This window comes from Protopterus annectens, chromosome 1.part1 (genome assembly GCF_019279795.1).
Source record: "Protopterus annectens isolate FY-2018-M chromosome 1.part1, PAN1.0, whole genome shotgun sequence".
Lineage (NCBI taxonomy): Eukaryota > Metazoa > Chordata > Ceratodontiformes > Protopteridae > Protopterus > Protopterus annectens.
Window position 1 is genome coordinate 35287514 of NC_056726.1, and position 15078 is coordinate 35302591.

The window sequence follows — 15078 nt, forward strand, 5'->3', positions numbered from 1 at the left end:
ACAACTGAGAAACAGTAATGATTTATTCAGAATGTTCAAAGAGTCCAATAATTCTTCACAAACAAAGATAGGTCAAGATGGGTTACTATTTACATTATATATAAGCCAAACAAAGCAACATATAATACAAACATAGATGTTTCTGTTCCCCTACTTGAACTCAATGAATACTTATCTTGTTCATTTTTCATTGATTTTGCATATAATAATTTAAGTAATTAATTAACTAATTCAACAAGGTACCATTCATCAGAATTCTGATTAACAAATTAACATCATATATAATAGCATAACAGTAGAGTGTTTTGAAAAAAAATGCTGTCATGGAGACTAATGCCTTCTTCACTTAAAGTATGATTTAGAAATGTCATGCATATCCTGCTTAAATAATAGTAGCAAGCTCTTATTACAAATGTCATCATTATTCTGTCTAAATATAGTTAATCCCCCGGATTCATGAAGCTCGGAGCAAGGCCGGTGTAAGGCTTGCGCCGGCTGTGTGGTGTATATATGGAGTAGTAGCGCCATATGCATATTAATGAAGGCGTGCAGCCACCACAGCCACATGCATAGGAAACATGCGCGAGTGCATGGGGCGTACCGAAGTTGCGGAGGGAGGCGTGTCAATGTCACCTGTCGATGAGCAACCTAAACTGCTGAATAGTATAGTCCGCCTGCAGTAATACTCGCACCTATCAGTGTCCGTGGAGACTGAAATGTATACAAAGCATGCAAGATAGTCCCTGCAAACAGAAAATGAAGAAGCAAACACAAATGCATGATAGGGAATAACAGGTCCCTACACTTGAACAAATGACAGAAAAACCGCGTGCCCGTGGTCCAACGTAGTGTTTATAGCTATACCATGTGGAAGTGAAACATATCATATGCTAGGGCGCCGCCAGGAGGTACGTCCAGCCCAATGGAGAGGGTCACCAGCTGACCCATAATGTGAGGGAGGGTACATAGCTGTGCAGATGTGTCCATAACAAAATACACGAGGAGAAATGTAGATATATGTAGTGACTGTATGTCTGAATCATATCCCACAAGGGATGTAATAGTCACATACAAAAGGTATGTATGTATCCCACATAACAACTGTGATAGGGAATAGAATACACATGTAAACGAATCAGGAGCATAGAAACAGCTACAATGGCAAATGTACAGAGATTACAGGACATAATTATCCCTCAGACTTCATGTAATAGTGGCATTAAACAGTTGTTCTCCACACGTATATTACAGAAATGTCATAAGAAAAAGAATAAGCCACTGAAATGCTACAAGACTAAAGCTTAGATATAGGCAAGAGTTGTAAGTTCGATCTGCCGAACTGACCATAGGTATGTGTCGGCGTGGAAAATGTGTTGTGTCTACTGCAAATGTTACATTGTGGCCAATTGAAAAGGTGGAAACAGTACCGTAGACTGTGGGGAGGCATTGTCCACAACAGTCGGATATGTGGAAGGAATAGCATGGACATCGGAAAAGGTGCCATCCCCCCAATGAGTACAACAGGTCTGCAAATCCCGGGAGTCATCGGTAGAAGCCAAACTAGTATGTGACACAGCAGAACGGGTAGTACCCGGGTATACCAACTAAGTAACGAAAGTGAAGTATGGGCGTGTACCTATATGTGTGAGGTATAGCACGTGGGAAGCAAACATGGCAGGGTAGTCCACACAACCATAAAGGTACCCGACACCTGTAGGGCAGTCAGTGTGCTACTCTGGCCGTGTCATGGCCCAACAACAAAAGTAGTGAGCTATCGGATTTGAGTAATTTGCATGTGAGGGGTGTATGGGTAATGGTAAAACCCACAAAGGCGATACTGTGTCGTATGCAGAAAAGGTGAGCCAGAGGTATAGGAGGGGGCAGCGGGTGAAGTGGACATAAACACAAACACATGGAGAAACAGCTGCAAGACAAGCAGACAGGCCATAGTGTAGAACACAATCCCACAAACATATGTATCATGTAAATGTGCGATCAAAATGTATAGATATGTCACCGTCACATACCCACAGGTTGGTCCTGATGGAACTGGCCATAACAAATGCAACACACCTGGCTGCATCATAGGCTACCCAGCATACCCTCCACATCACACAACCCAGCCCCATAACAGAACGTCCACCAAATCCACCCGTATGTGGCCAACTGGTCTGTCGCAGACACAGCTACACATACCGACCCCTACACATATGTAGTAGGTATTGTCACCCTAGGCAGTGTCAGGATAGCAAACCATGTATTCCCTGCATGTTAAACCCCCTGCACATTTTCATAAAGCCAAAATACATATCGATATCGTTTCTGTGTGGAATGGTCCAATTTCTGGAATATCCCTTATGGGATAAGTAACCTGTGTAAATAGTAGAATGGGTATGACGACAAGATGTCCAATCCTGTACATATCTGGACACAAGTCAGAACGTGAAGTACAGGTCCAAGACACTGTCCAGACCTGAGTGGTCATGCATAACCCAGTACCCAGGATAAAACACCTTTCCGTGACGCACGTGTCCCCACACAAATATGCGGGAGAATATATTGCATACTCGCATAGTGGCAAACGGCAGAAGGGTGAGGAAGACACCCGACATTAACAGGAGGACCCTGATGAAGTGTGAGGGATACCTAGTGTGTGCCAGCATGACCGACCATACCTGACAACCTGTGTGAGCTAGATATCTGGACAGAGCCGTGACTACAAGTGAGACAAAGGTACAACAGCAGGTACAATATGCAAAGATAGCTGTTAGAAGTTATTCATGTATGTGCAGTCTGAGTACCCGGGAAGTCCACTGGGCGAAGAAGTGCCCAGTAACAGCAGAGGCCCGGGTAGAAAATCTCCACAATCAATACAAGGAAATAAAGGCTACATAATGTTAAAGGTAAAATACAAGAGTAAAAGGCATACAGTCAGGAAATACACATGCATAACATGTGCATAATAAGACAGTGCAAATCCAGAGTTTGTAGTGGTAATACAGAAATGTACAACAATGACATACTGGGAGTCAAGTGAGTGTCAGCTAAGTCTGGTTAAGCTGGAGGGTAGAGAGGAGCAGGAGTATGGAGAGCTCAGAGGAGTGAGATCCGTAGAATGTATAACAGGTGCAAGCAGGAATATATCCATGTGGATGGATAAACATAGATATATCATAGAATGACAGTTTGCACAATGGCATTAATGTCCGGAGTATGAAGTCTGAAACTCAGCTGTTTGCCAGCACGTCCCAACATCTGTCCCTAATGCCAAGCTACTGCTGTGCCAGAACACAACAGCGTATTACAGAGGTTCGTACCATATCACTCAACTGTCCAGATATCCGCAGAATGACCAGAGTGTTGGCTCATAGTGTTGTGTGCCTCCGACAACCTGCGTCGGTCCGGTAAATAGGTGTGGATTGACGTCACGAAATAATGAGCATTAAGTATAGCACCACATCCCACAAAAGAGTCATGACAATGCAAAACCTAGTATTCTATCAACGTTATAAGCTTGTAAGGAAACTAGTTAAAATGTGCCCCTCTTACTCTCCCCATCATGTAGGGTTTGCGCAGATTTGTTGCTCAAAGAGGTCAAGAGGTATGGTCCGTACATATGTACAGTAACAAGCCAAGACATTTGTGTAATGTACAACTGCATACCTGTAGTCACAACATGTCCAAGAAAATAATCCCCGTATGAATGAATGCAGGTAATAGTCAAATGTGAATGGGAACCCGCCCCCCTCACCGTGGAGTATGGACCATAACAACCCCACTCATAATATGTACAGCCAAAAGAATAAGCTCCTGATAGGTGCCCAAACACATGTGTCTATAAATACAGGTAAAATGTTCATAATAGGGAGATGCTCCCTGTCCACATGCTTCATCTGACATTTGAACTTGGCCAGGGAAGTTCCGTTCACCAGGCGGACAAGCCCATACCCAGATCACTACATGAACACCCTGACAATCAGAAATGTGTATGTGATACGACTATATGCCCTGGTGTTCTGCATATCCTCGGAGTGATTAACAATGCAGCTGGGGTCCACAGCAGTAGGCAATACGGAATGTGTAATATGTAGTACCGCGTTTCCCACAGCAGGGGAATGGATGCCTGTGTTGTAAGTGAAGCAGTGAGGCATATGTTGATGTAGCTAAGTACTATGGGTATGCATATCAATGAGGCAGAACAGCAACAGAATACTGTTTCCGGCATCCGTCAAACATGAATGCAGTCCCGGTTGACCTACGACCACTGCAGATATCCCAGTAGCATGGATTCTCTGAAGGGTATGCAGTCGTAACCTGAACTGCTTGCCAGTATTTCCCAACATAAGTCTTTAATGAAATGCCACTATATTGCCAGATAGACACAAGGTTATGTAAAACACATCGAAGATAAAGAGGCAACCAGCTGTACAGTCTGCGACAATCTGTACAGTGGAAAGGTATGATATGGATATAGATATATGTGTATACACATAATCCACAGACGTAAACCAAAGCAAATTATGAAATGAGGACTGTACATGTATATATGTATACACAACAAACATATGTCCCGTAGATATGACATATGTACATAAATAGGCCACGGCATAGCTAATATGGGTAGACAAACAGACATGCACGAAAGGTGAATAAACCGCTGCTTTCCAAACCATTGGCCAGAAAGTGACAGTCCAGCAAGTTCTACACTTTAAACATGCATATAGGTGTCCATTGCAGGACCCCAAAAATTGATCCATATGTAGTGTCAACCGGCATTGACGCAAAATAAGTGACCTCAGCAAATACGATATAGCTGTACATGCAACAGTAGCAGGTGCAAGGGTAATGACACGTGTCGATAGAATGTATGACATAAGAACTGATATCCGGAGAGTGGGGAGTGCATATAAGTGTCCCCACACTTTAGTACCGCTCACATTAAACATGTGTAATGGGTACTGTGGAGGGGTGTCAGGTATGGGAATCATGGGTATGCAGAAATGGGCCTAGGTGTTGTTTGGCAGAGATTTATTAGGCCCGCCCCATGGGAGTGATGTGGGTATAGCACATGCCTATATTCTCAATAATGGGCCAAACCATCCACTGGATCTTGCGAAAACCATTGCGGGAATATGTAGGGCCCTATATCAGTGTCATGTAGGCGATTATCATGGATGGACATGCGTACGACCAAGATGGTAACCGTACCTGGCAAACTGTCAGAATAAGACAGCTGCACTAAGGCATAGTACATGAAATACAAATAGGGACTGTATTAGATATACCCCAGACAAAGTCAGAATGTTTATAGAATACTGGCATAGCCAGGAATATGAATGTTATGAGTGTTACTAATCATGACATAGAAATGTCAGTCACTATTATCTAACCGCACAGTTCGTAATGCCTAGCCAGTAATTTACCAGAAAGGCACATTACTATGACAAATGTAACAAGAGCAAAGGTCAAACGTCAGGGCGTTTACCCATAATGTGTACAGGATAGGGGTATGAAGGTAACCTGTCCAAAATACATGTACAGAACTAGTGATACTAGGTGGACAGGTGAGAAGAAAGACGTCAGGACAAATGACAAAACATGTACAAGTCATACGCATGTACTCCGACAAATGTGAATGACAACGTATGCCCTGTGAAAGTCAATGTGGAAGGTTAATAGACTCAAAAGAAATGTGTCCCTCAGGGTGTCATGCAGTGTCACCATTACAATGTCCAGTCCCCCATACTCGTACATGAGCTCTGCCATTGACGGAAAGCGCAAATACCGGCTACGCTACATGATAGACTAATTAGTGTGGATAAGCAGCTGTTGGCTTGTGTGAGGAATACAACCCTCTGGGTGGGTGTGTCCTGCAATATAAATGTAATGGCATGTGGCCTGCGATGCCACCATACAGTGTGTGTATTGGTGTCAGAAAGTTGATATCTTGTATCAGACACATACTCGGCAACTGTACAGATTTACGCAGAATGTGCAGAGGTCTGCCTCATATGTTTGGTGTGTTCCACGTAAAATCAGTACCATTCTGGCAAATTCCTGAGAACTGAAGTCATGAAATAATGACAAACATGTGAGTTTAAGACACCAAATCCGTCAGAAAAGTCATACTAATGCAAAACCTATTATTGTGTCAACTATCTACGTTTGTAAGAGCAATATGTAAATACTGCCCCTATGTGTCCCACTATCAGTTAAGGCTTTGTCCAGATATTTGCTCTAGGACATGGAGTGGTATGATCAGAAACAGATACATGTGTGAGGAAACAGCATTATTGACTGCAAGATACGCAGAAGGTATGAAAAGCGCTGCAGTAGGACGTTCAGAACTGTCCGCAGGTATGTGCTGACATGTCAAATGACACAGCAGTCTACATGAAGTACCTATAGGGCTGTCACCTTTACAAATGATGATAGTGGGACATACCCACAGCCATGCACACAGAAAAATAGACATACACACAGCAAAACTAGGCCATGATACATGAAGCCTCCGGCGTGTACGAGTAGAGTGAGAGTACAGCAAGGATAGATGTCTGCCAAGCTATACAGCAAATGCCTGTAAGGCCGTGTAATACCGCCCGTAACACGAACATTGCACGGACAATGTTGGGATTTGCAACATACCCCATTGGTATGTGAAAGCTATGCAAATATGCGATACATGAAACAGTCAGCTGTCCATGCAAGAGCAGAGTTATGGGCAGAACATATATATATATATATATATATATAGAGAGAGAGAGAAATACAGACATACACACATAGACACACACGTGGCAGGGTTGTGAGCAGAACACGAACGTAACCACTGTACCACACAACAGCATTACGCAGTGACAGAACGTGCAACCGTGAGTAGTAGATCACGGAAATCACACAGGCATACATCTAGCCTGTAGACAGCGGCATCAAAGGCAAAGACGCCGCACAGATGTTATGGTGAGTGAATACTGTAAAAGCAATGTACTGTTGTCATGCAGCTGGAAACACACACACACACTTGGCAAGGCTGGGAATCAAACTTACACCTAACTACCCTGTCACACTACAGCATGACGCATTTACAGAACGTGCTACTGAGATTACTAAACACAACAGACCCACAGGCATTCTTCTAGGTGCGTGTCAACATCCACAAAGGCAAAGACGTCAGCAGGATATATCTGTGGTGCAAAGCGTCTAAAAGCATAACCTGAGTCCCCAGGCGGACGGGAGCATGCGCACACACACACACACACACACACACTTGGCAGGGCTGGGAATCGAACTTACACCTAACTACCCTATCACACTACAGCATGACACATTTACAGAACACGCTACCGAGATTACTAAACACAGTAGACCCACAGGCATTCTTCTAGGTGTGTGTCAACATCCGCAAAGGCAAAGACGTCAGCAGGATATATCTGTGGTGCGAAGCATCTAAAAGCATAACCTGAGTCCCCAGGCGGACGGGAGCATGCGCACACACACACACACACACACACACACACACACACACACTTGGCAGGGCTGGGAATCGAACTTACACCTAACTACCCTATCACACTACAGCATGACGCATTTACAGAATGTGCTACCGAGATTACTAAACACAGCAGACCCACAGGCATTCTTCTAAGTGCGTGTCAACATCCACAAAGGCAAAGACGTCAGCAGGATATATCTGTGGTGCGAAGCGTCTAAAAGCATAACCTGAGTCCCCAGGCAGACGGGAGCATGTGCACACACACACACACACACACACACACACACACACACACACACACACACACACACACACACACACACTTGGCAGGGCTGGGAATCGAACTTACACCTAACTACCCTATCACACTACAGCATGACGCATTTACACAACGCGCTACCGAGATTACTAAACACAGCAGTCCCACAGGCATTCTTCTAGGCGCGTGTCAACATCCGCAAATGCCAGGACGCTGGCAGGGATTGTATAGAGAGTGTACGATCAGACATAGTACTGTCCCACGGTAGACGTATACAACCACACGGCAGTGGTGTACTCGGGGCAACTATACATGTATGGAGCACTACAACAACAATACATAGACACAGTACGCACCACAGACAGTACACCCTTCCAGATAGTCACCCAGTGTATACTCGGTAGGCATCCATCCTGACGCTGAAGACGGAAATCCGTTGCCTGGATGACCACCATGGCAATACAGTATGTCAACGGCCATGCCCATGCACAGAGGGACATCACTGACACAAGGTGTCACTGGCCATGGCCACACACCTGGTAATATACGTCAGTTCGGACTGTACTGTGTGTCAATCTACACAACGGCGTACTGGGCATGCTCACACACTTAGCTGTTGCAAAGAGCCGTCTTGCATGCAGATGGAGTGTAAACATGGAAGGTCTCAGTTTGGACTGTACCATGTGTCCATCTACACAACTGCGTACATGGACTGTACTGTGTGTCCATCTACACAACAGCATACTGGGCATGCTCACACACTTAGCTGTTGCAAAGGGCCGTCTTGCATGCAGATGGAGTGTAAACACGGAAGGTCTCAGTTTGGACTGTACCATGTGTCCATTTACACAACTGTGTACATGGACTGTACTGTGTGTCCATCTACACAACAGCATACTGGGCATGCTCACACACTTAGCTGTTGCAAAGGGCCGTCTTGCATGCAGATGGAGTGTAAACACGGAAGGTCTCAGATTGGACTGTACCATGTGTCCATCTACACAACTGCGTACATGGACTGTACTGTGTGTCCATCTACACAACAGCATACTGGGCAAGCTCACACACTTAGCTGTTGCAAAGGCCTGTCGTGCATGCAGATGGAGTGTACACACAGAAGGGCACAGTACAGAAGGGCACAGTAAGGTATAACTGTCCTCACGTACAGGGCGGTCACACATGCAGTGACCTGTACACACACAGCTGCCATCACAGCTGTTACAGGTGCAGGTAACACACATACACACTGCAGTGTACACTGTAGCTGTCAAGTCATCACCATGTCATCGGTGCAGCACTACACAGCCTTACAGTACCACAACACCATGTGACACATGACCACTGGGCTGTACAGAGGTGTACACCAGCTGTGCAGAGTACACATGTACCAACAGGGATCCAACAGGTGTTATGCATTGCAATGATACCAGTATACATGAACAGGTCAGCTCAAGACATACCACGGCCCTTACACAGCTGTGACACATGACTGTTGCTGTACACCAATGAACACACGTCTGGATATGTCATACATGTGATTGTGTGGATGTGTGCATGGACTGCACACACAACACATACATACATAGCCTTTGATGTACCTCGTGCATAACAGTAGCCTAATCAATGCTACACACGCAAATGGAAGGTGGGTCCATGTCTGTTGAATGCTCACACTACATGGGGTAGCAATGTTGACTGGGACACATACCCTTGTACTGGTCGCCTGTGACACCCATAATATTATACCACAGTCCATGTGTTATGTATGTCAACACACATGTCCAACAATAGCAATGCATACAAACATGGCAACAGGAGACACATGTGACATCTGTACTGTGCATGCAGAAACCATGTATGTGCAGTGGCCGATGTCCGTAACATAGTTGCACTTAACTATGACATGCAGTCGCAATGCAGACCCATCATTGACACCTGTATATGGTAACATACAAACAGCACGTATGGAGGGATGTGTGTACATAAAGTGGTGAACCACCTGTGTAGATGTATGTGTGCAGGGGGTGGCTCACAGTTGTGTCACACACCATCCCATCATGCCATGTGCAAACAGTACGCTATGTCGCTGTTACGTGACGGAGCTGACATAATGCATACACAGCGGTCAGGTGTTACCAACTATATGTCACATGGCACCTGTAACACCTACAACCTCCCATGTGCATATAGCAGCACATTAGCCAGATATAGCGTTGGTACACATAATGCAATCAATACCGCTGCATGTCTATCAAACGTGTCATCATATGGCATGTGTATCATTCCCAGCACTGCCATGTGTGTCTGAATGTGTGACCAGAGATGCCACATATTGTGGGGAATATGTCCCAGTTGTTACACATCCCTGTACACCATTGTAGAGATCTGTACATACGCCAGTGTGGGAAGCATGACGTCGGCCGGTGTGGTGCATCACACACATCAGCTGTCCGTATACACATGTGTGGTCACCACAGTGTGTGTGTGTCTGTATGTATGTCTGGTGCTTGGTGTGAGGGTGTATGCTAATATACAGTGTGAAATGATCACTAACCCCACATGGTGACTAACCCATAATGGTGATACAGTGCACTACCCTGTTGATGCCATAGGTCCCAGCCATACTGGCTACCTGTGCATGTTCCTTCTCTGTGACACGTCGTGTGGGTGCATAGTACTGTGAGGGTGATGACCACATAGGCAAGGGTCCCCACCTGAACACTATGGGGTGTGCATTATAGTGGTGTACACCCCGTGAATGTGGCCATGTTCCCGTATTGTTACAGGGTCCTACTGCTGCACAGTGTGGCCTCCAGCTACCAAGTGACACCTCACATCATCATTGGCCAGACCGCTGTGTACAACCCCTGTACCATGTCACCATACCTGTAATGTGTCCTGCTATGTATGTCACATCTCTGTCCAGTGTAGCCTGTGGCACTGACCACATGCGTCAGGTGCAGTATATGTGCGGACATCTGTGTCATGTTGGTGTTTCCAACAGTCAGGTTGAGGGTACATGTAGCATGCTGATATTGCCAGATGTGCCTGTGAGTAATCCACAGTTACACATGGGGGACTGCAAACACTACTACCTGTAGGCACATACAAGTACACCATAGGAGGGAACCAGGGTATCACAACCAACATGGTGCTACGGATGTAACCGAGACACATACCGTGAACACATCACAATGCATGCTACACCTGCACTACATGGTATGACCGGTGCATGTCGACAGTACACAACCTATGTCACATACACATCTCTCAGTATTCACACACAACCACTGCAACATACACATCCCTCACTATGCATACGCAGGTAATATTACATACACCTCTCACTATTCTGTTCACCCTGTGCATCAGAATATTTGTGCATAACCCTGCACCGATGGTGTGGATGACAGGGATGTGGCACAGGCTTCATCATATGCACAGGGTGATATGTTTGCCAGGGGCATAGGCTGCACCAATGGATAACATCATGTGTGTGTGTGTGTGTAAGGGCCGGTGAGTTGATTGGACATGTCTGTTCAGTATGCATGTGGATGTTGTGGAGCCCTACAGTTGTGTTTGCTGTGTGTGTGTATGTGTGTACACAGTTCTGCCATTTGTGAGGCCTACACGGGGTATAATTGACAGCCCCAGATTGTACAGACCAGGTTGTACAGCTCACTGTGTCCGTCCATGGCCACGTGACCTGTGCCTGCCTGGGGTTGCACGGGCACTACCAGGTGGAGGTACAGAGTGGCTACTGTCCGTCGACACATGTCCACTGGAACCGTGTCCCCGCTGAGAACGTCCAGGGCCACGTCCACGTGGCCTGCTGTGTCCTGGTGTTGACAGCGCAGCACCACCTGCACTGCTACTGCTACCGGCACTATGGGAGTGGGCATGTGAGGTGGCATGCTCACATCGACCTACACTAGGTGGTGTTGCTGGCCTACGTCCACCTGGCCTATGCCTCACGCCTACCAGATGTTCCAGCACAGACAGCTCCCGCTCGCGGATTGCCATGCCTCGGTCAAGGATTCCGACCATTTCACCCAATCGCCTATCCAGAACATCAGCAATCTGCTGTTGAGCATTTGCCAATGCCTGGATGTTGTCATTTAGGGTATGGATAGCAGCCCTCTGCAGCCTCTGCCCTTCTCTGTTCTGCCATTCAGCACGTGCCTGTGCCGCCATTACAGTCTGGAACATGCGTCTGGTGATACCAGCTGCTGCGCTCTGTCCTGCAGGTGCATGTCTGCCAGAGGTCCTCCTATGAGCAGCACCAGCCACATGCCTGTGTGGCACATCTGCAGTCATTACACTGACACCATGGTGTGTAGACACACCTTCTGTAGCCACCACACGTTCCTGTTCCACGCTAACAGACGCTGACTGTCCTTTCTCTATGGCCACTGGTGATGCGGTATGTGTTGGCAGCAGAACTGTGTGCGGGGAAGAGGGGGACATAGCTGGGATGGTAACCATTGGCACAGATTCAGCCCCTGACAACCCTGCCTGTACCTCATGCATATGTTCATCACCGCTAGTATCGGTGGGGACACTAACATCAGATGGACCGCAGGAGGGTAACGCACCTACATCACCTGTGAATGCAAAGAAATATTGTAAAGTACAATAGACACACAGACACACAGACACACACAGACACAGACACACACACACAGATACAGACACACACAGACACACACACAGACACACACACACACACACACACACACACAGACACATACACAGACACACACACACACAAACACAGACACACACACACACACACACACACACACACAGACACACCATGCATGTGATTTGTCAGATGGCATGCAGCATGCCTGTGATACAGCAGAGGGCATGCAGCTCAGACATTAATAGTGTTAGTAAGCATTCCTCCCTGGGGTGCACACTACAGCAAGCAGGTGTCATATCAGTAGCCATGCAGTTCACACAATCATGGTAGTATGCATGCATCCCTGTGATACACCATGTGGCCCAGAACAGGATGACAGTACACATGGCTGACGTGACCTTGACATGTAATCTGCTGACATGTGCATTAACATGCATACATGTCTGACACAATGGTGTCCTGACACATGTACAGCATCATAATGGGCTTCACATTGCAGTCTTGTGTGTATGCCCTACAGATAGAATGCATGTTTAGCAAATGTGCATGAGCATGGGAGGGTAGTGTGAGCCGTCTACATTGCTATACAGTGTGAAGTACAGACACTGTGCCATTGCATGGCATCATGAGGCATCTATGTTGCTGTATAATGCATAATATGTACACATTGCATAGCCATAACTGTAACACAGTCGTGATGTTCAACAGATCATATATGGTAGACTTCAGTGACACCTCCAGTAGCTGTGCACAGGCTTTTAGGATGTCCAGTGTACCACATCAACTGTATAATCGGTCAACTAAGGCTATAATTGGACCATGTGTGGACAATGTGCAAAAGGGTGTATACACATCACATGTACTGTGTGGCTACATGTCTCTGGCCATCCCCCATGGCCATGTGTGCACATGTTTTGGCCAAATGTGTGTGATGGCCATCTATCTCACATGTCTGTGTTGTCCCATATGACATACACCCATAGATGTCAGATATGGCACAATCCACAGAGCTATGCAGACAACGGGTTGTATGTCTGGTATGTGGGGTATTGGTCATGCGATAGTGTGACAGTATTGCGGACAGAACACTACATGTCTGGGACATGTCAGGTGGCACATCACAATGTGTGCACCCAATGCAGGGGCATATGACACAATGGGGACACCTGTGGGCTGCCCATATCACAGCTCACTGTGTGGTACTGTGTGTGTACCACACATGTTGTTCCAATGCATACTACATATGCCTCCATTGTAGAACACCTCCACCGTTGTATGCACAGCTGACCACACATGTCGCAATGACACGTACTGTGGTTTCAAGTCAGTCTATCATTTTGTTTGTATATATTGCACATGGGTGGCCTGTGTGAATGATGGGTGATGCGACCTGCATATCGTGACTGGAACAAACATCAGGTGTGCAAGTGTTAACTGGCCACGTGGCAAATAGATCTACACTGTAACATGCCTGATACTGATGACAGTCTCACCTGCAACGGACTCATGTCTGTGTGGCACGCCAGAGGAACCTGTATAGGGGTGACACAGCAGTATGAACATTATCCATGACTGTATGACAGCCACAGGTTGCACTGTGCATGTGAACACATTCACCTGTGTAATAGCATATAGTATGCACATGTGTGCATACACAGCGTAGCATACTGTAGTATGCAGCATGTGTGTCCATATACCTTACATAAGTTGTTACTTTACATAATGTACAGTGACACATGCAACTAAATGGGATATAATAGCCATATGTGCAGTACTGACTTACCAGGTAACTCCAGGCTCATTGGTTGGGAGACACCCACCTCCACGATGGCAGCTAGTGTTTGTGGATGCTGTTCCGTGGGTGTCCCCAGACTGGCCAGTAGCTCCTCGGTGTGTGTGAGTGGGGGCTGGGTTGGTGGCCCACCACCTGTTCCACCTTGTTCCCTGGCGATTGCAGTGGCATGCTGTTTTGCATGTCGTATCAAGTCCATGCAGTGTCTGCGCACCTGCTGGTAGGTGCGGTTATGGCCACCCACATCATTCACCCTCCTGCATAGATCCTGCCACAGGTCATCCCGCTGCTGGGCATGCTGTGGCACATGGCTGAACAACAAGTCATAGTTGTCATGGAGCTGTGGGATGAGGACATCATCCTCCTGGCAGCTGTATGCTGGGAGGCGTGTACAGGGCATTATCTGTAAGACATAATGATGGTGACAGGTCACAGTTTCAGAGATGTACAGAAATACTGCTGCACATACATTTCTATGACATCTACTACATCTGCACAGTTATCTTTGCAAAGCATCATGACACTGACACGACTGACGTGTTTGTGTCACACACATGTCACACCCATTATGCATTGGATATCATCACCATATATGTGTGTCACCTCATTACAGTGTTCATACTCCATGTAAATTCTGTCTTGCTGTGGGCATGTCTATTTGCCTGCACTTGTGTCCTTACCTATCTGCACATGCCTGGATGTGTCCACGGTAATGCTGTTGACCTGGATGCTGTGTATATGTCACATATCAACACAGACACAACTGTAATGGACTGTAAAAGCTGTATGCTGGGAGGCGTGTACGGGGCATTATCTGTAAGACATAATGATGGTGACAGGACACAGTTTCAGAGATGTACAGAAATACTGCTGCACATACATTTCTATGA